The sequence below is a fragment of the Natator depressus genome, chromosome 8, assembly GCF_965152275.1.
Source record: "Natator depressus isolate rNatDep1 chromosome 8, rNatDep2.hap1, whole genome shotgun sequence".
In the NCBI taxonomy this organism is placed as follows: domain Eukaryota; kingdom Metazoa; phylum Chordata; order Testudines; family Cheloniidae; genus Natator; species Natator depressus.
In genome coordinates, this window is record NC_134241.1 from 1,977,578 (window position 1) to 1,999,113 (window position 21,536).

The following is a 21,536-nucleotide window of genomic DNA, read 5'->3' on the forward strand; positions in this document are numbered from 1 at the left end:
GGAGTGCCCCAAGGGTCAGTCCTGGGGCCGGTTTTGTTCAATATCTTCATTAATGATCTGGAGGATGGTGTGGATTGCACCCTCAGCAAGTTTGCAGACAACACTAAACTGGGAGGAGTGGTAGATATGCTGGAGGGTAGGGATAGGATACAGAGGGACCTAGACAGATTGGAGGATTGGGCCAAAAGAAATCTGATGAGGTTCAACAAGGACAAGTGCAGAGTCCTGCACTTAGGACGGAAGAATCCAATGCACCGCTGCAGACTAGGGACCGAATGGCTAGGCAGCAGTTCTGCAGAAAAGGACCTAGGGGTTACAGTGGATGAGAAGCTGGATATGAGTCAACAGTGTGCCCTTGTAGCCAAGAAGGCCAATGGCATTTTGGGATGTATAAGTAGGGGCATTGCCAGCAGATCGAGGGACGTGATCGTTCCCCTCTATTCGACATTGGTGAGGCCTCATCTGGAGTACTGTGTCCAGTTTTGGGCCCCCCATGACAAGAAGGATGTGGAAAAGTTGGAGAGAGTCCAGCGGAGGGCAACAAAAACTATTAGGGGACTGGAACACATGACTTACAAGGAGAGGCTGAGGGAACTGGGATTGTTCAGTCTGCGGAAGAGAAGAATGAGGGGAGATTTGATAGCTGCTTTCAACTACCTGAAAGGTGGTTCCAAAGAGGATGGATCTAGACTATTCTCAGTGGTAGCGGATGACAGGACAAGGAGTAATGGTCTCAAGTTGCAGTGGGGGAGATTTAGGTTGGATATTAGGAAAAACTTTTTCACTCGGAGGGTGGTGAAGCACTGGAATGGGTTACCTAGGGAGGTGGTGGAATCTCCTTCCTTAGAAATTTTTAAGGTCAGGCTTGACAAAGCCCTGGCTGGGATGATTTAATTGGGGATCGGTCCTGCTCTGAGCAGGGGGTTGGACTAGATGACCTCCTGAGGTCCCTTCCAACCCTGATATTCTATGATTCTATGATTTTAAAGCCAGAAGGGACCATTTGGTTGGCTGTTTGACTGGTTGCTTTCTGGTGCCACTAGTGAAATAGTCTCAGATCTTCTCTTTTTCCTGATCCAAAGCCCAGTGAAGTCAATGAAAGACTCCCGAGGACTTCAGTGGGCTTTGGTTCAGAACTTTTGGCACCCGAAATCTGGATTTTCCAGTCCGTATTCTACTGCCCGTTATGATATACAATGAAAATTCCAGCATTAGAAGGCTCCTTGGCAGGATAATTTTCTCTGGGACTCTGTTTTGACCACCACTGTCTGATAAGATACTAAACACAACTTGCCATGGTCTTCATTGGCCACAATGTCACAGTCAGCATTGTGTCATGTAACTCTAGTGTTTCCAAATGGGTTTAGATACAATAAATATAGCTGTCAAGGTTCCTTCCCCACTCTGAACTCTAGGGTACAGATGTGGGGACCTGCATGAAAACCTCTGAAGCTTATTTTTACCAGCTTAGGTTAAAACTTCCCCAAGGGACAAGCTATTTTTACCTTTTGCCCTTGGACTTTATTGCTGCCACCACCAAGCGTCTAAAAGATATATAACAGGGAAAGAGCCCGCTTGGAAACGTCTTTCCCTCCAAAATCCTCCCCAAACCCTACACCCCCTTTCCTGGGGAAGGCTTGATAAAAATCCTCACCAATTTGCATAGGTGAACACAGACCCAAACCCTTGGATCTTAAAAACAATGAAAAAGCAATCAGGTTCTTAAAAGAAGAATTTTAATTGAAGAAAAAAAGTAAAAGAAAAACCTCTGTAAAATCAGGATGGTAAATACCTTACAGGGTAATCAGATTCAAAACATAGAGAATCCCTCTAGGCAAAACCTTAAGTTACAAAAAGACTCAAAAACAGGACTATACATTCCATTCAGCACAGCTATTTTATCAGCCATTTAAACAAAACAGACTCTAACGCATATCTAGCTAGATTACTAAGTTCTAAGACGCCATTCCTTTTCTGTTCCTGGCAAAAAGCATCACACAGACAGAGAGAGCCTTTGTTTCTCCCCTCCCCTCCAGCTTTGAAAGTGTCTTGTCTCCTCATTGGTCATTTTGGTCAGGTGCCAGCGAGGTTATCCTAGCTTCTTAACCCTTTACAGGTGAAAGGGTTTTTCCTCTGACCAGGAGGGATTTAAAGGTGTTTACCCTTCCCTTTATATTTATGACAATAGCAAATGTGGAAAAGTCCAAACTCAGAGAAGTGGTAGTAAAGGTCCCACCAAAGAAAATCTCATGGAAAAAAGTGTTCAGGAGAGCTGGCAGTTTCTTAACGAGACAATATTAAAGGCAAACTATACCAATGCAAAGGAAAGATAAAAAGAATGGTAAGGCCAATATGGCTCCATCAGGAGCTCTTTAATGACCTGAAAATCAAAAAGGAATCCTACAAAGAGTGGAAACATGGCTGAATTGCTAAGGAGGAGCACAAAAGAACAGCACAAACCTGTAGGGACAAAGTCAGAAAGGCTAAGGCCCAAAATGAGTTGCACCATGGAACAGAAATAAAAGCAATAAGAAAAGGTTCTATAAGTACATTAGAAGCAAAATAAAAATGAAGGAAAATGTAGGTCCTCTACTTAGGAGGGAAGGGGAGCTAATAATGGATGACATCAAGAAGGCTGAGGTGTTGAAAAAGTTAATTGTGACCAGATATTTAACACTTAATATTACCATCCGGGGGAAGGAAAGTAAATGAAAACAGAGAAGGAACAGGCGATGAAATATTTAGGTACATTAGGTGTATTTAAGTCAGCAGGGCCTGACAAAATTCACCCTAGAGTACTTAAGGAACCAGCTGAAGCAATCTTAGAACCATCAGCAGTTATCTTTGAGAACTCCTGGAGGACAGCTAAGATCCCTGGGGACTGGAGAAGGAACATGTAGTACCTAGCTTTAAAAAAGGGGAACAGTCAGCCTCACTTTGATACCTTGGAAGATACTGGTATAAACAAACAGTTTATAAACATGGAGAGGATAATAAGGGATAACCAATTTGGATTTGTCATGAACAAATCATGCCAAACCAACCTCATTTCCTTCTTTGACAGGGTTACTGGCTTAGTGGATGGGGGGAAGCAGTAGATGTGATATATCTTGATATTACTGAGGTTTTTTGATACAGTCCCACATGACATTCTCATAAGCAAACTTGGGAAATGCGGTCTACATGAAGTTACTATAAAGGTAGGTGCTCAACTGGATTAAAGACCATACTCAAAGATAATCAATGGTTCACTGTGAAACTGGGAGGATGTATCAGGTGAGGCCAAATAGAGGCCTATCCCAGGTCCAGTCCTGTTCAATATTTTCATTAATGACTTGAATAATGGAGTGGAGAGGATGCTTATGAAATTTGCGGAAGACACCAAGCTGAGAGAGGTTGCTAGTACCTTGGAGGACAAGATTAGTATTCAAAATCACCTTGACAAATTGGAGAATTGGTCTGAAAGCAACAAGCTGAAATTCAGTAAAGACAAGTGCAGAGTACTGCACACAGGCATCAAAAATCAAATGCACAGATACAAAATGGGGAATTTGATATTTGATGCCTGTGTGCAGTACTAGGCAGTGGTACTGCAGAAAAGGATCTGGGGGTTATAGCGGAACACATATTGAACATGAAAAAAGAAAAGGAGTACTTGTGGCACCTTAGAGACTAACCAGTTTATTTGAGCATCGAAAGCTCATGCTCAAATAAACTGGTTAGTCTCTAAGGTGCCACAAGTACTCCTTTTCTTTTTTCTTTTTACGAATACAGACTAACACGGCTGTTACTCTGAAACCTGTCATATTGAACATGAGTCATCCGTCTGATGCAGTTGTGAAAAGGGCTAATATCATTCTGGGATGTATTAACAGGTGTGTGGTATGTAAGACATGGGCGGTAATTGTCCTGCACTACTCAGCACTGGTGAGGCCTCAGCTGGAGTCCTGTGTTCAGTTGTGGGCACCAGGCTTTAGAAAAGATGTGGGCAAATTGGAGACAGTCCAGAGGACAGCAACAAAAATGATCAAAGGTTTAGAAAACCTGATCTACGGGGAAAGGTTCAAAAGATTAAAAAAACAAGGTAAGTTTGTTTAGTCTTGAGAAAAGAAGGCTGAAGTGTGGAGACCTGAGAACAGTCTTCAAATATGTCTAGGACTGTTCTAAAGAGCTCAGTGATCAATGTTCTCCATGGCAGCTGAAGGCAGGACAAGAAGCAATGGGCTTAATCTGCAGCCAGGGAGATTTAGGTCATTTTAGATATGAAAAACTTTCTAATTATAAGGATAGTTAGGCACTTGGAGAGGCTTCTTAGAGAGGTTGTGAAATTCCTTTTATTGGAGGTTTTTAAGCACAGGTTAGACAAACCCCTGTCAGGGATGGTCTAGGTTGACTTGGTCCTGCCTCAGAGCAAGGGGCTGGCCCAGAAGACATCTCAACCCTTTCAGCCCTAAATTTCTATGTTTCTGCCCTTCCCTTGTATCTATAAAGGGGGGGGGGGGCGCATCAAAACAAGAAAGAGATAAAACCTGTGGGTGGAGCTGGAAAGAGCTGAGGGTTTAATTGCAAGCCTCTGCCTTGGGAGAGGTGTGGCTGGTCAGAGGGCTGTGTGTAATCGAGAGGAGTGTGTTTGCTGTGAGGCTGAACACACAGTCTCCACCTGGGGCTCACTTTTCAGAGAGGAGGAAGAAGAACTGTTTTTTTCAGTTTATAATTTTTTAAAAAAAACTTCAGCTGTTTTTACATCGGAATCACTTCCCTAGCTCCAGGCCACAAACTTCACTGCAGACCAGAAAAAGACCCTTTGTTGTTAGGTGCATTTGTTTCACCTACACACTGAGATATTCTGCTTTGAGAGAGGGGCTAGAGTAGCTGGAAAGCTGTCTTTTATGGGAAAGGTCAGCTGATCTGTGTCATGTGACCCAGACAGACCTTATAAATAGAGGGCTGGGAGCCAGTGTGTTTGGGGCAGTTCATACTGAGAGGCTGGTCTCTGAGCGAGGGTATGTGCAGGTTAGGGTGTGAAATAGCCAAGAGACTGTAACTAGAAGGCTCCTTGGTAGTACAGCATAGAAAGGCTGTCCTCAGGGACACGGCAGTATAATTTCCAACTTTACTTTTTTGGGACTTTCATGCACATCACACACTGACATTTACTTTGTAACAGGTTCCTGGTAATGATACAAGTAGAACAAAGAAAGGGGTATTAAGTGCACATACAAGGACCCACACGCCTAGGGTCTATAGTCTGAAGGAGACCCCAGCCCACAGCATTCTTCTGCCCCATGTCAATGTTCATCCAAATGTCAATCCGTGTCTATTACAGTCTTACTTCTTCACTGGTTGCAATCTCTGCACTTGGCTCCCATTTCCTGTCTCTCACAGGTTTTCATCCTTCAGCACTATCGCGACTGCTCTGCAATAACATTTTTAATTTAAAAACCTTAAAAAACTGCCCCAGTGCTCCTAGGCAGGCATGTCTAGCTGTGGTGGTGAAGTGTGTTAGTTCTCAGACCATGTCTCCTGTGCTGGTATTAATGCACACTCCCATCATTTTCAACAACTTAGTCAGCCAGGAGACTCAGAGGAAGCTCTGGTTCCAGTGTGAACGTCAGGGTTAGAAAGACAAGGTGGGCGAGGTAACATCTTTTATTGGCCCAACTGCTACTGGGGTGAGAGACACGCTTTTGAGCTTACACAGAGCTCTTCTTCAGGTCACTAGAAATCAGTGATTTTATTCTCTTTCTGCATTACCCTTCCCAGCATCAGTTTACCCTGTATTACCCTTCCCAGCATCAGTGATTTGAATTCAGCTCATTTGAACTACTCCGTCACACACATTCACACTGCAGCATGCAGCTACAGTCTCTGGGTTGGCTGTAGCATGCCAGGGTGCAGCAAAGGGCCAGTACATCCTTCTCAGCTGTTAGTGGGTCTTCATTCTGGACCCTGCTATCCCCATCCCTCAGAGATCTAGTGTTCTCTTGCTATTTAGTGTCTAAAACAACAGACCTCAAGAATGCTGCATTAGGACCCTGAGATGATGCTGAGGTAGAACTTCGGCACTGTTGAGGAGCATCACCAGGTGACTCTGCTGAAGGACCTAAAGGCCTAAATCAGAAGCTTGGGCTTTGACAGGCTGGGGCAATGGGGTCTGTGTGCATGGGAGCCAGGCCTACCACTAGCTACCACTGCATTGCTACTGGGAGTGATCCTCACTGAGGGCTTTCACCTTCCTTTATCAGGGTATGTCTACACTGCACCACAGGCGGTGGCCCAGGCTAGCCACCCAAGTCCGGGCCCAGGAAGTGGGGCAGGCTACCGAACTAGTGCAGTCCTGTCTGCTTGCACTAGGAGGCATGCTACCAGCTGCAGTGTAGACATACTCTGGGGGAAGATAAAACCTAGTCCCTGCTGACCAGCGAGTAGAGAGTGAGAAATGAGCCCTGATGTGCACATCCATCATTGTGACAGCTATTCAGATACCACGCTGATACCACGTTCAGTATTGACATTTATAATACGGCCTTTGGCAAGTCACTTAATCTCTGTGCCTCATCTGTAAAATGGGGTAATAATAGAACTTCCTTTCTCCCACCCTGTGTCTCTCTCGTCTGTGTCTGTACCCTCAGTGCCCCAGGGAGGCCAGGGTCTGTCTCTTCCCAGGTGTGTGACTCTGTATAGCCTAGTATAGTGGGGCCCTGATCTTGGATGGGTCCTGCAGAGACAATTGTAATACAAATTCTGATTAATAATGCCTGAGATTAATATTGACTAAACATCATTTTTTCTGAAATTAGAGAACAATGAAGTGGCTAGTTAAAGTAGTTTGGCCTTCCTTCTCCTTGTTGACTACAGAAGAGAATTGGAAGCTCTTTGGAGTAGGGACCATTGTGTTCGGTTGCTCAGGGCCTAGTCCAGTGGGTTTCCAGCCTGTGGGTAGAGCTCCTGGGCACCAATGGTGATACAAATCATCAAAAATAATAAGCAGAGCAGCGTGCTGCAGTTACAGCAGTTTATTGCCCAGGCAGTGACCGTATCTGCCATAGCACCAGGAACTGCCTGCTCCATGAACAGAGAAACAAATACATGCCTTGCCTGAGACTGAAGGAAAAGAAGAACTTTGCAATTTGGCAAATGAGTTGCTGTCCACATTAGCCTAAAAGAAAGAGAAAGTGAGAGAATGAACGCCTAGTAAACACAATGTAGAATCCAGCCGACGTTAAGATTATTTTGCTACATACCAAGAATCTTCCAAAACCCAGCTTGACACATTCAGCCCACAATTCCAAATCAGTGGAATTACACAGGGGATGGAAGTGACTCAGTGTTCCTAACATCATGGAATATATGCAATGTAGCGGCTTTTCAAGGCATTTTGTTTGGATCCTGCATCGGCAACTGATTTGGGCTGGCGGGGTCCCTTTGGAGAATTCATGAAAAAGCCGGGATGTCAGAGAATGGGCCACTCAGTAAAAGATCTAAGGGTGGCCATTTTGCAACAGAAAAGCTTCAAAAACAGACTCCAAGGAGAAACTGCTGAGCTTGAATTAATACGCAAACTAGATCCCATTAACTTGGGCTTGAATAGAGATTGGGAGTGGCTGGGTCATTTCACATATTGAATCTATTTCCTTAAGTTAAGTATCCTCACACCGTCTTGTCAATGGTCTAAATGGGCCATCTTGATTATCACTACAAAAGTTTTTTTCTCCTGCTGATAATAGCTCATCTTAACTAATTAGCCTCTCACAGTTTGCATGGTAACTTCCAACTTATCTGTATGTGTGTATATATATGTATATATATATATATATATCTTACTATATGTTCCATTCTATGCATCCGATGAAGTGGGCTTTAGCCCACGAAAGCTTATGCTCTAATAAATTGGTTAGTCTCTAAGGTGCCACAAGTTCTCCTATAATTCAGCAGGTGGCACTGTTCGCCCTGAGTCAGTAGTGAGCTTGTCCCCCATCTCAGGTGTTACAAGATGTGCTGCAGTCTTGCAGATGAGGCATAAAACTGAAGTCCTGATCATTTATGATCATTAAAGAGCAGCCCCCTTCAATGGGGCCCGTTGGCACGCGCAAAGTTTGCACCTACAGTTTTACACTTGCAACTGCATTGCTGGTGCAAACGTGACAAAGTGAGACTGCAACAGCTCCCTGGTTGTGGGTGCAAATCTTAGCCATTAGAGGGGCAAATATGAAACTCAGACCTGCACAGGAAATTCATTTTATAGATTTTAGCCCCATTATCCTGGAAAATTCTAGTTGGATAATTTGCATCCTTCCTGCCTGAAATTCTCCTGTGTTTGAAGTTGGATATGGGATTCTTTTACAGCTCCTTTCTGTCCTGACCTGCTGTGTTGTGTTGCTCTTCACTGTTTAAAGGCTGCCACCTGCATTTCGGAGATGGGTGAAGTGATCCCTTTTGCTTTGTGACTTTGAGCAATTTGGGATCGTTGGATGAATGACGCTGAATAATTGTCAAAATTAGGATTTGGCCCTAGGAGACACAAGAAAATGGAAGATTTCCTGCATGCCCACCTGTATGTCAGAACAGCTGGGAGAGGAGAAGGAATTTGAGTCTCATCCCAGGTCTCTGTCAATGTTGCACAAACAGGGATAGTTTCACTCATGTGCTGGAAAGGGATTCGCAGGAGACCCGTGTTAAAATTTGCCATCAAAATTGGGCGAGTTCCCTGCTTCCATTGGAATTTGTCCTCTCTCTGGATACTAATACACCATCGCTGAGAGAGAGTAAATATCCCCGAGGCTCAGAATTACAACTCTGAAGAGCAGGTTTGTCTTTTGAACTGGGCCAAGCTGCACAAAATAGTGCAAAAAGCATCCCTGAGGAGGATAGGCAATAGTGGACAAAGGAGACATGGCTGACCTCATTTGTCAAAGACTTTCTGAAAGTCGTTCTAATGTCCCACTCAAGGCTCATGAAGCTGAAACAGTCATCGGGTCAGAGGCATAGTGCTGTCATGGATTTCAGTGATCTGGAAAAGGAAGTGAGCAGAGAGAGCAAAATTAGCAGAGGACTCGAAATGATTGAGGTTAGTTAAGACAGGAGATGACTCCGAGGAAGGTCAGAGGAACTGAGTTGAGTCTGGTGAATGGGCAGATGAGATTCAGTGCTGACACATGCAAGGATAATGCACATTGGAAGGAGTCATCTGAACCACTTGTCCATGTTGCTGTATTCAGAGATGGCTGTAACCGCTCAGGAAAAAGAATCAGGTGAATGACAACCTCTGTTCACTGTGCAGCAGAACGTGAAAGGTTGGGGGGGATGGTGACTAAACCGGAAAGCATTCTAAAGCTCTTACAGAAACCAGTGGGTGCCCTGACCCGCAATAGCGTGCGCAGTACTGAACAGGCCCAGAGGAAGACCCAGCAGAAATAGAAAGGGCTGATGAGAGTCCTCGCTAGAGAGAAACTGAGAAGCTGGGACTGTCAAGAGAGGAGACAAAGGAGGCTGAATGAAATGGTTCAAAATGCAAAGAAAATAGAAGAATAAATGTATTTTCTGGAGCATAGAATCATCGAATATCAGGAATGGAAGGGACCTCAGGAGGTCATCTAGTCTACCCCCTGCTCAAAGCAGGACCAATCCCCAACTAAATCATCACAGCCAGGGCTTTGTCAAGCCTGACCTTAAAAATTTCTAAGGAAGGAGATTCCACCACCTCCCTAGGTAACACATTCCAGTGCTTCACCACTCTTCTGGTGAAAGTTTCTCCTAATATCCAACCTAGACCTCCCCTGCTGCAACTTGAGACCATTACTCCTTGCATGCGAAATAACATCATCACAGGGGGCAACAGGAAGTAAGACAAACATATATATCTGAAAGCATAAGTTTTGGGGCTATTTTAAGGGTCTGACTCTGCACCATTTCATTCTGGGGGAGCTTTAACATTGATTTCAACGGGAGCAGTTTCAGAACCTGATAGGTGGGATGGAGGAGCTGAGGTGGATGCAAGCCGCAGCAGAACAAGTTCCGCACCTTGGGCTGAAACTCAGTTGGCCTCGCCACTTTTGCTAGAAATGCTGGTGGGGTCCCCTGTAAGAGTCAGCTTAGCCTAGTGGATCGTGCACCGGGCGGGGCTTCAGAAACGACTACCTCTGCCGCTGACTCACTCTGTGGCCTTGGGAAGTCACTTAACCTCTCTCGGTTTGTTTCTCCATGAGTGAGCTGGAAATAACAACCCTCACCTACCAACCGAGGATGCTGAGAGGATTATGTTTGTAAATCACTTTGAAGATTAAAAGTGCTCTAGAAGTGCTAAGCATCATCATTGTTACTTGGGTGGGTGGTGTGACATGGGAAGGTAAAGCCCACGCTGAGAATGCTGTGTGAGCCCTATTTCCTCTGGCAGTCACAAAACAGCTGCTTCACTGGCTGACTTGTATTCAAGGGTTGCTAAAGTGTGGGGGACTGGCCGGCTCAGCAAGCAGAGACTGGGCGAACGGAACCTTTCGCCTGGCTGAACCAGTCCCATTCCAGAACGGGGTCTGTTCAGCAGCCGGCGGGGGAGGAATCGGCAGACGTCCCCAGGTCGCAGAATCGCACAGTCTCAGCACGAAGCCCTGAGTCTCTGTGGAGAAGTGGGGAGGGCACGTTGTGAGGTTAAGGAAATTCAGTCCCGGGTTCGGGAGAAAGAGCATTAAACAGCCATTTCAGAAGGAGACACAATGTGGCGTTACGCAATGAGGGAACCTCTCTCAGGTGGAGTGTGAGAACCAGGGCACCCAGAACTAGTGTGTGTTTCGGGTTCTGGTTGAGCCAATGCAGCTGAGGGTGGTGAGATCCAGGGCTGTAGTTAAGCCGGGTGTGTGTCCACCCACTTGAGGTTGCTCAACAAACTGAAGCAGAAAACAATGTATCCCGGGCTGTCAAAACAGCCATGCACCCATCAGCAGACCAGGGCCGGCCTCCGGGGGGCTTGCAGCTGCAGGGCGTTGTGGGGTGGGCTGTACTGCTTTATGGTAAGAGGGGGCTGTCAGAGTGTCACAGGGACGGCACCTGTATCCCCACTCTGTGACCCTTCCAGGGCACCCCCTGAAAGTTTCTGGCTCCCAGACGTCATCTTGTGGGTGGAGGAGACTCCCCCACCCGACTGGGGGTTTTAAGGCTGCCCGGCACGCTGCCTTACGCTCCCCAGCGGGCCAATCTGCCTAACTGCCTGCAGGTGCGCTTTGCTTTCTCTCCGAGGTCAAAGGACAGTGGTTTCACCAGTGACCCCCCTACCCCCAGCTCTCCCAAAGCAAAGGACCTTTCTGTGACACCTAAGGGCAAGTTTGTTGTCACAGAAAGAACAACAAACAGAGTCCAATGCACACTGAACAGACCGTGAACTGCCCATCACCCACAAGAGGAGACGGTTAGGCCAGCCTCCTTGCCTGCCCTTAAGGCTGTTGGGCATCGAGCAGAAGATCCTGCCCATTTGCTCACTCAAAATGAAAGTGCTGAGTTTGTTTCAATTCAGCCTCTTACACCCAAAGTCTTGCTGTGTCCCCCATGCTCCTGAAAACAGGTAAAACCCATCGCTCCCACTGTTCCCCATAGGTCAAGCTTCAAAGGCTGGCTAGGTACAAAACCAGCTCTGGGATTTTTTCATGAATCACTCCCTAGAGATTCCAAGAACGCACAAATACACATCCTTGGTATTGGTACACGGGGCTATGGATGCACTGCAGTTCATACTGTCTGGCCTCTCTCAGTATCATGGCTTTTTAAGGTTTTTGTGCTTTCACCACTAGCTGAAGTCAATGAGCAGAGATAGCACCCAGCACCTCCAGAATCAGGCCACAAGACAAGTCTCAGGACACCTCCACAAGATGGTGCAAGTGTGGAGACAGTGGTCAGCATCTGTTTCTCACCCCCATAGCCCCTTTTTCCATCTCCAGCCCTTGTGGGAATTCCGTCCAATGCAAGGGCTCTGTGGGACCAGCATACACAGCCCTATGCCACCCCCCGCCTTGCAGTCCCCTGGCCCAAGGGCAGTGGCTAGAGGAGTAGCCAGAGAACTCTGCCCATAGCCTGCTTGGTTAGGGCTCCAGTGAGAGTAGCTGGTGGGTTTTCTATAATAGCGTTATGATATTTTCTATCTTATTATCTGTCCCTTGTGGTTCGATGTTTGGCTCTGTGTGTGTGTTTTTCCTGTGTGCTGTCCCAGCTTTGCGCGGACAGTTGGCACAGCAGACCTTGAGCGAGCTGCTCAATGACCACAAGATCCGTTAAGGTATGAAGGCATTCAGCCAGGTTTATTGTTGACAAAGCATGATAATAGCACCTGGCAGACTTTACGAGGATACTAAGACATGTATGCCCGTGACAATGGACTCAGTTTAGTCAGTAGCGGGACTTTTTACTTCCCCCTAGGCTGGCCAAAGACACTCCTTCTGAGGTACATTTTTATACCCTGATATAAACAAGTTACATACTGTCATCCTGACCTTATCTTTTAGGAGGGGTTAGTGTGTTTTTGTTATTTTTGGGGAATGGTTTTGTACCATTTTTAATATTGGGATGTTTTGGTACCACTTGATATCAGGGTGTGTTTGTGTAAGTACTTTGTACTGAGCACTTTTTAGGAATGTGTAGATTTGCAATATTAGTCCTGTTCTTGCCAGACTCTGTGAGCAGGTACTGCCTTATACCATGCCTTTAATAAAAGGGCTTATTATTTTAGGCTCTCTTCCTACTACATCCCTTTCCTAATGACTCCCAACGTTCTGTGGTAACTGCTAATTTAGACCCCATCATTTTATATGTATAGTTGGGATGATGTTTCCCAATGTGCATTGCTTTGCATTTATCAGCGTTGAATTTCATCTGCCATTTTGTTGCCAAGTCACCCAGTTTTGTGAGATCCTCTTGTAACTCTTCTCTGTCTGCTTTGAACTTAACTGTCTTGAGTAATTTTGTATCCTCTGCAAACTTCGCCACCGCCCTGTTTACCCCTTTTTCAGATCCTTTATGACTATGTTGAACAGCACTGGTCCCAGTACAGATTCTTGGGGGACACTGTTACTTACCTCTCTCCAGTCTGAAAATTGACCATTTATTCCTACCCTTTGTTTCCTACCTTTTAACCAGTTACCAATCCATGAGAGCACCTTCCCTTTTATCCCATGATGGCTTACTTTGCTTGAGAGCCTTTGGTTTGGGGGGACCCAGCCAAGGGTGGAAGGAAGGAGATAATATAACAGTGGGCAGCAGGTCCGTGTGTGCACCAGAGAGCACGAAGCAACATTCAGACCTGAAGCAAACAGACACAACGTCCATTGGAGCCAATGGGAGCTGCACCTGCTTTGGCAGGGGTGAACACGCTTTGTTGTGTGTGTGTGTGTTGTAAACACTTGTGCCCAGCTGTTCCACTTCGATGGCCGGCGATGGCAGAAGTGCTGTGCTCAGAATTGCCACCGGGCCCAGACTCAGACGCTGCAGCAGATTCGCTGCAATTCCCTTCTGCACGTGCTTCCGCAGCCCCAGCCCCCTGGGTCCTGCTCTCCTGCGCAAGAAAGGAGCAGGCAAAGCGGTGCCGTGCTGGTCCCAGCAAAGAGAGAGGGTTCTGATGGGAGGAAGGGAGCCAGGGAAGATGAAGGCAAGGTGCCCAGCTGCAGCCATGAGTTGAGTGCAGCAACAGGCAGCAGCGCCTGGACACAGATGACAGTTTCCACCCAGCTGCCTGCTGGAGTGGGCTGGATTGCTTCATTTGGCCAGAAGATCAAAGGAGCTGTGAGTGGGAGGAAGATGAGCATCAATCCTGGGGCTCTGGCAGGAGGAGGATGTGTCTCTCGCTGGAGGAGGGAAGGCGAGGCAGAGAGGAAGAGTCTGGAGGAGGAAGGTTCTCAAGTCTTTCACTTTCATTGCCTCCTGTAAACGCGTGTCTGAAAAGCCCCAAAAGCTGGCCCTGGACAGGACAATGCCAGCTGCCTGCGTGGAGCCTGCTGTCTTCAGCCAATCACCTTTCCCCTGACAGCGGGCAGCAGTGGCTGTCTTTCTTTGCATGCAGTCCAATGCACTGTTTATTTTTATGTGCTACTCATTGTTTTCTGGGGTGGCTGCCCTGCACAAGTGGATAGGGCCAGCCACCCACTCCGTCCCTCTCTCCCTGCAAGCAAACATCCTCCCTCCGCCCATCCCTGGATCACAGCTGCAGAATGTCGGGGTGTGTGGGGAGGTGTGGGGGTGTGTGGGGGGACAGGACACAACCCCCGGGAAATACTTTTAGGAGGGTCAAACAGACTCATTATTGTGAATCCCAACTGCCATCGGAGTGGGCACCTCTGACTGTCCCAAGTGTTCAGGTTCCAGGTCCGTGCACACAGCTCCATGACCTCCTGGGGCACAAGTGTCTCACGTCTACAGAGACGTCCGTTCCAAAGCTGTGATCCAACACCCCATTGGGGTCAGTGGGCTCCCTTTGACGCCAGGGAGCTTTGGGTGAGGTTCTGTTACCATCTTACTCCCACGCTGCCTTTTTGGAGGCAGCCTGCGCAGCAGGGGAGGGTCTCTGCAAAGGCTTCTTTAGCCAACCTTGCACATTTCGCTCACTTATCGGAACTCCTCTGTGATGTGTGTGAGCTTCTCAAAGGGGAGGAGGCAAGACCTTAGGCAAACAGCAAAGAACTTTCTTCTGGCCTCAGAGAGAGACCAGCTGGCACAGAACGTACGCCTATTGCAGAATGCATGCCTGTCGCGGCCCAGGCCTTGCTCACCTCCCAGTGAGCCTGCATCTGCTTAGGAAAATAGATCAGTCACCACACAGAAAATAACTCACTTCTTCCCCCCTTTCAGCAAAACATTGTTTTGCTCTTGGACAATCCTCCCCAAATCAGCCACGTTAACCCCTTGGGTAGCCCCGGCTGTGAAAGGTTGTGGTACAAAAATTCAGTGCCATGCAATCACATGGGCTCTCATCTATACAGCTATATAATGCTGTGGGATGCATAGAGCACTGAGAGAGTTAAGGCTAACAGTCATATTAAGGCTTTGTCTGGAAGTCCTTCTGCCCTGAATGTCAATTGGGTGAAGTTTGGGCAAAGGAGCAAAATCTAGCTGCTTGAAATTAGGGATTGTCCTGTCCCTATGTGACAGCAGTCCTGTGCCCTGCTCACCAGACCTGAAGAAGAGCTCTGTGAAGCTCGAAAGCGTGTCTCATTCCCCAACAGAAGTCGGTCCAGTAAAAGATATTACCTCCCCCGCCTTGTGTCTCTGCTCACTAGTATCTCTTCCTGGCGAGCTCTTTGAAAGGCTCCTGGATGACAGAAAAATGTCTGTTCTGGGCCCAGCTTGGCAAAGCAGACTGGCAGGACAAAGCAGCCCCACTCAAGAGATCCAAGATGGAGTCCCAGGCAGGACTGGTCTTCGGTTTTGAGGCCAGCAATGCTATGGAAGTGGCGCCCGACGCCATTTGGGGAAGGGCCACAAGGAGTCTCTCTTCAGGCCTGCACTGTAGTGTGGCAGGGAACCAAACCAGGCCCTTTTTGGCTACCAGGACTGGTAGGCCCAAAGCGAGACCTTTTCTCAAAGTGGGGTTGGGGACGGAGGAAGAAATTTAGTCATATCAAAATGCAGAGTGTTTCCTAAGTTGCACCCAGTTTCCCAGCCACCCAGATCGCTCTGTATCAGTGACTCATCCTCCTCGTTATTTACCACTCCCCCAGGGCATCATCAGCAAACGTTATCAGTGATTGTGTTTGCTTCCGGGTCTGGCAGGCCTCCCACAGAAGAGGGTTTTAACGCCGGATCTGAAGGGAAGGAGGGCAGAGGCCTGACAGGTTAGTTCAGAGACGGGTCCTGGTGCATCAAGGGAAGCACAGAGATGTTTGTGGGCAAAATGGATGTCCCAGATGGCAGGACTGTCGGAGCGGAGAGGGTGGGGTGGAGGTGGCAGCGCGATGGGAGAGGAGAGTAGATGCGCCAGGAGGGGCAGAGCTGCGCAGGGCTCTTGGCGGCAAGGACAAGCCACTTGCGTTTGAGGGAGCCGAAAAGGGAGCCAGTGGAAGGATTCATAGAGGGAGTGACGTGGTCAGAGTGACAGGCAAGAAGTGAGCTGTAGCTCATGAAAGCTTATGCTCAAATAAATTGGTTAGTCTCTAAGGTGCCACAAGTCCTCCTGCTCTTTTTGCGAATACAGACTAACACGGCTGCTACTCTGAAACCAGGCAAGGAGGATGGATCCTACCAGCTGCCTTTCAGTGTAGGGCATGGAAAACCCTGTGGGGAAATGGGTTGGGCCTGAGGACTTTTCACTCATCTTGTAGTGATTTTTAAAAAAAATCTGTTACTCTGTGACGTGAAGCTTTTTAAAGCCACCTTCACTGATCTCTCTGCTTCCCCTGCCCAGCACCTGTGAGAAGAATCGGGCCTCCCAGCACTGAGTTTCAATCGCTCCCTCTTCGGTCAAATTCCACTTCATCCCTCGCTAGCCAAATTAATCAACCACCCAAAAAGCTGATGGTGAAGTTCCCCAAACACTTTTGCTCGCTTTATTCCCTCCCCCGTTCTGTAGCAGCTCGCTCCCCAGCTCGCAGCTCAGGCTGTTTCCCATTAGGCCCATTCCTATTATTTATGATTTGGCTAAGGCTTTACGACCAGTGCGGTTACCCTCTCGTAACTGCAGGGCTGCCATGCAGAGAGAAGAATCCATTTACTCAGCCCACGTTCTCAGTCAGCACTGGCTGCCTTGCGTGGTGTGTTTGCGTTAGCCACTGCTCAGGGTCCATTGGGCCTCTCGTTTCTGTGTCAGTTTATAAGACAGACAGAAATGGAGGGAGAACAGGATCCCCCAGGGAGGGGGGAGCTGGATGAATTAGACAAACGCAACAATAGTCTCCGCCTTGATTGGGGTGGGCCTCTGCTGAAACGATCCGAAATGCGGATAGCTGTGTGGCACTGCCTGGCTCGGGAGACGGAGCGGGAGAAGGAGCCTTTCATCTCGGGATCACGAGTTCCAATTTGACTCCAAAGTATGAGTCTATTGACTGCAAGCTCTGGGAGTCTGGAAGGCAGTTCCCAGCCAAGTTCCAGGGATGGGAGTTTTTTATCACTCACACACACACACACAAAACAAGCCCCAGCACCTTCAGCACTGACTTGAACACCTCTATTGGCAGGCTTAGCAAAGAGAACTATGGTTGGATGGTCCGGGAAGAGCAGCTTGCCCTGCAGCCTGTGTCATGACAGCGGATCCTGCAGGAACATGGACATGGGATTTGGGGAGGAAGGAGAAAACCTTTCATTGCCTGTTCTAAGGCATAAAGACCTCCCCTGTCTCATGGATGCACAGTCAGGCTCTTTATACCAGCGGGACAGAGAATAAGAAAATAAATAGAAACTAATATTTCTAGGAATCCACCTGGGTAAATGGGTAGGGCACCTCCAACACCTGCTGGGGGAGCGTTCCTTCCAGAGAGGAGGCTTCTGTCTCCACTGAAGGTTCCCTGCCAAGCTGCTAGAGGGCAGGGCTGGTGCTACATGGTGTGGAGTTCAATGGGATTGAGTGAGGCCTATTAAAGTGGTTTATGTGGAGCAATCATTGTCATTAGAATGCACAAGTTCTTCCACGTACCATTCCACCCCCATGCTTTTTGTTGCAGAGAATAGGGCAGGAGTGTCCTGCCCTGGCCATCTGACAGCTACCAAAGGGGGAAACCCATCAAAGCCTCCGCAATCATTGGTTTGGATTCCTGAAACTAACGAGTGATGAAATATCACCAGCAAAGCTGCTCCCAATAAGGACTGCACAATATCTGGAGCCAGAAGTTGCTTATGGCTTTTGTTGTGGTTAGCATTGTTAAGGAGACAGAAGGGGAAATGCTGCCCAGTGCATACATCAGGACATCCAAACAAAGGTGTTCTTCCGTTTCCCTTAATGGGCAGATAATCTCAGGAGTCATTCATGCTACTAATTCCTCCCATGTCCCACTTGCTCCTATTTCCTAAAACCCAGCAGCAAAACCAGTCAAACTAGAGACCAGACTAACCCAGGACTTGGACCTTTGAACACAGGGGGTCAGATTCAAATAATTGGATCCAGAGGCATGCTTGCAATGTTGCTTCTGGGCCATGCCCCCGTACTGAAACCCTGGCCTGTTTCTAGTTCTACTCCTGATCTGTCCCAAATCTTTTGAAACCAGATCGATTTCCTTGGGCTGAAATCTTGTGAGAATAGTTCATGAGATACCCATGGCTTTAAATCCAAACTCACCCCTAAACATTAGCCCTAATGCAGCTTCAAATACGAATGTAAACCAGGTTGAAATCAGACCATTTTCTCCTCAGCCCACCTCCAACAATTCCCCCCACAAAGCCTCAGTCTCTGCTCCTCTACATGATGCTTTGTGCCTATACATGGTGATCTCTCCATGGGATGAACTTTAGTCCCATACGCCCATTGGCGCTGTTACCATGTGCCTCCTGTCTGATGTCAATCTGAAATGACGTAAGAAAAGGTTCTGTTTTCATTTTTCTGTTCAAACCATTTAATGTATCTGTCACCCATTCCCAAACCCTACTGACTTGCAAAATCGGCTTGACATATTCCAATTCACACCATTAGAGCACGTTATTCATAGTTACTAATAATGAAGTCCTTCCTTTTTAGTTGGCTGACTATAATTACATTCCACCCGGCTGCGCCCAGCATCAGTTCTGTCTGTGTTGGAGAGGGTTTTGCAAAATGTTAACGCCTCTAAATTTATTACCAAGTGAGACTGAAAAACTCTACCCCATTTCCTTTTTAAGCTGAAGGCGTCTTTGTGGGAAAAATGCAGGTTCCTGAATTAAAGCCACACCATAGTTTCATTTTAAACCATTGTACCTCTTTACTGTGTCCTGTGTAACCCTATCATCTCTTGTGTCTGCTAGTATTCAGTACTTGCATTCCAATAATGCCTGGAGACCCTAGCCTGCACCAGGGCTCTGCTGTACTAGGTGCGGGACAAACACAAAGCAAGAGACATTCCCTACCAGTCTATATTGACAAGATGATGGTGGCAGAAAGAGAAGCATCGTATCCCAGTTTACAGATGAGAAACTGGCCAAGGTCACATGGGAAGTCTGTGGCAAAGCTGGGAATTAAGCCCAAATCTCCTGAATCCCACCTCAGTGCTTTATCAACCATCACTCCTAACTTCTGTTCTTAGTCTCCTGTTTCATTTTCAGCCTCCAGCAAATTATACCCTAGAATGTTTATTTTTCAGCACTGCTCTGTGTGTGTAACACACTTTTATCTTTTCTCCTTTTGATGTATCAGTATTTTTTTTAAAGTTCACAAAAAATAGAAAGTATTGTAGCTCGGTCAGGATCTGGTTATACAACATAATCAAATGACACCACAGACATAGATACCAAAAAGTGACTAGTCCCTGCAACAAATACAACTGAGAAACGAAGGTCTGTAATGAAGTTTTCAATTCAAAAAGTCTGGACAGTAGAGGTGCTAATTTTAGAGGTATCAGTAACCCACTATACTCATACAGAAGCTTCTTAACATTTGTGCAGGTATTACGCAGACTAAAACATCATTCAGTGACATAATAAAAATACCCTAGAAAATCCAAGGTTTAGTCTAATAAATTATTAAGCATCTCAGCAATTAGCCTCTGAGAGAACTTAATCCACACCCATTACTCATGTTGGACGCAGTTCAGGAATGCACATAAGTACATGCTTAAATCCATCCCTATTCATGTAAACACTTAAGCACTCGTTCTGAATAGGGATGCTAACCTGAGTCGTGGCTGTAAAATGCTGTCAGACACTTACCGTCCCATTAGATAAAGATCCAAAGGAAGCCGCTCTCCCAGGGAAGGTTGGAAAATGGTTCCCAACAGATGCACCGCTGATAAGGAACAAAGGATCCATTGTATTTCTCTGTAATTTTATTAGGGTCCGTTGGCACACCATGTGTGTGTTTAAAAAATTTCACTGCAAATTGTTTGAGTGTCTTGGCTGTATGCTTAATCCATTTGGGTGTTGGCTTGTTCCAATGTAAATATCCTGGCCTCATTTATCTTGTTTTCATAAGAGTTTGGCTCTTTTCACAGAGCTGTTGATTCTTCAGGTTCTATAAATTTCCCCAGTGAAACTGCGTGAGCGCTGTCTATTCCTTCAGCAAATCTGCATCATCACGGAGCGGATTCAGCCAGGAGAATTCATGTCACAGCAGCAGCAGAGTCATGAAAACCAGGTGACAATCAGCGTAGCTCACGAAAGCTTATGCTCAAATAAATTGGTTAGTCTCTAAGGTGCCACAAGTCCTCCTTTTCTTTTTGCGAATACAGACTAACTCGGCTGTTACTCTGAAACCAATCAGCACAGAGTGCTTGTCCTATTTCAGAGAGTGGAATTAAGGAAGCAGAACGCTTCCCAGGGCCTTTCAGCAAAGATCTCAGGGTTTATGAGTATTGTTTGTTACATTTCCAGACCCAAAAGCATATGAGGCACCTTGCAGGTGTGGTCCTGGCCCTGAGGAATTTGCAGTCTGATAACGCGATGTAGGGGTCACGCAACAGTGAGGCAGGGTGGCTGCTTACCAGCCAGACCAAGTGCACATCATAGTGCAGCAAAGGGGTTTTTAAATGACACATACTAGAAATATGTCCATACATTCAAGTCCTTCCTTTGGCAAGTGCGCTGGTAGAGACGGGTTCCCAGGGCGGGACTGGAATGAGGAAAGGGTAATAATGGCCTTGCTGAGGAGCTCAGGAAGGGTGTTCCATGGGTAGGTGTGGAAAATAGCCCATGGGCTGTGGTGAGAACAGGGTCTCTAGCAGAGTGGGAATGCAGGGGATGTGTGGAGAGAGATTGTTGCATAAGTAGTGAGGGGCAACTGGGACTTAACCTTCCAAATCATCAGTGGATCTCTTTCGAGGGACGGAAGGGCCTTAATGTTATCCCCACCTTGTGGCCTACATGAAATGAATTGGGGGTCTGAATCCAGTCCAATTAAATGTCCCTGATTCATATTTAATCCAGTACTAATTAAAGCTACCACATCATAAGCATATATCTGCCCTGCGTCTCCGAAAGCAGATGCCATGATATCACCAGCCAAGGCTATTAGTATGGCAAAGCTTGGTCCCTAAAGCCAGCACAAAAGGCAAATAGCCCGAGGAGCAGGTATGCCAGGGCATGAGATGCCAAGGTGACACTGGAACACAGCAACTGCAGCTGCTTAGCTGAACACTGACTCCAGCCCTGACCGAATCTGCAGCCAGACTCATGGGTGGTGGGTATTGAAGGCTGGGGCAGGCTGAGCCTCCCCAAAGAGCCATGAGTGGCCCTGCCCATGCTCTGCCCCCAGTCCCCTTCCTGCTTCCCGGCGCTGTGCTGCGGGGGGTTCTTCCCTCCATGAATGGGGCTGGGGCTAATGAAGGCTGGCCTGCGCTCCGGGGCTGGGGTGTGTGTGTGTGTGTGCGCACCACCCGGCGCTCCAGGCAAAGCCGACGGACCCAAGTAGGGGCAGCGGAAAGGGGGGGACAGAAGGTTACACAAATGTCCACATC

The 21,536-nt window shown here is 47.2% G+C and overlaps 1 protein-coding gene across 1 annotated transcript in view; it reads right to left on the bottom strand.

Moving 5' to 3' along the window:
* HRH2 (histamine receptor H2) overlaps window positions 1-20,147 on the bottom strand; it is a 148,374-nt gene extending 128,227 nt beyond the window's left edge. The window contains exon 1 of the mRNA XM_074960199.1: window positions 19,795-20,147. The gene's annotated coding sequence lies outside the window, so the exon portion shown is untranslated. The remainder of the gene's footprint in view (window positions 1-19,794) is intronic.
* Between the last annotated feature and the right edge of the window lie 1,389 nt (window positions 20,148-21,536).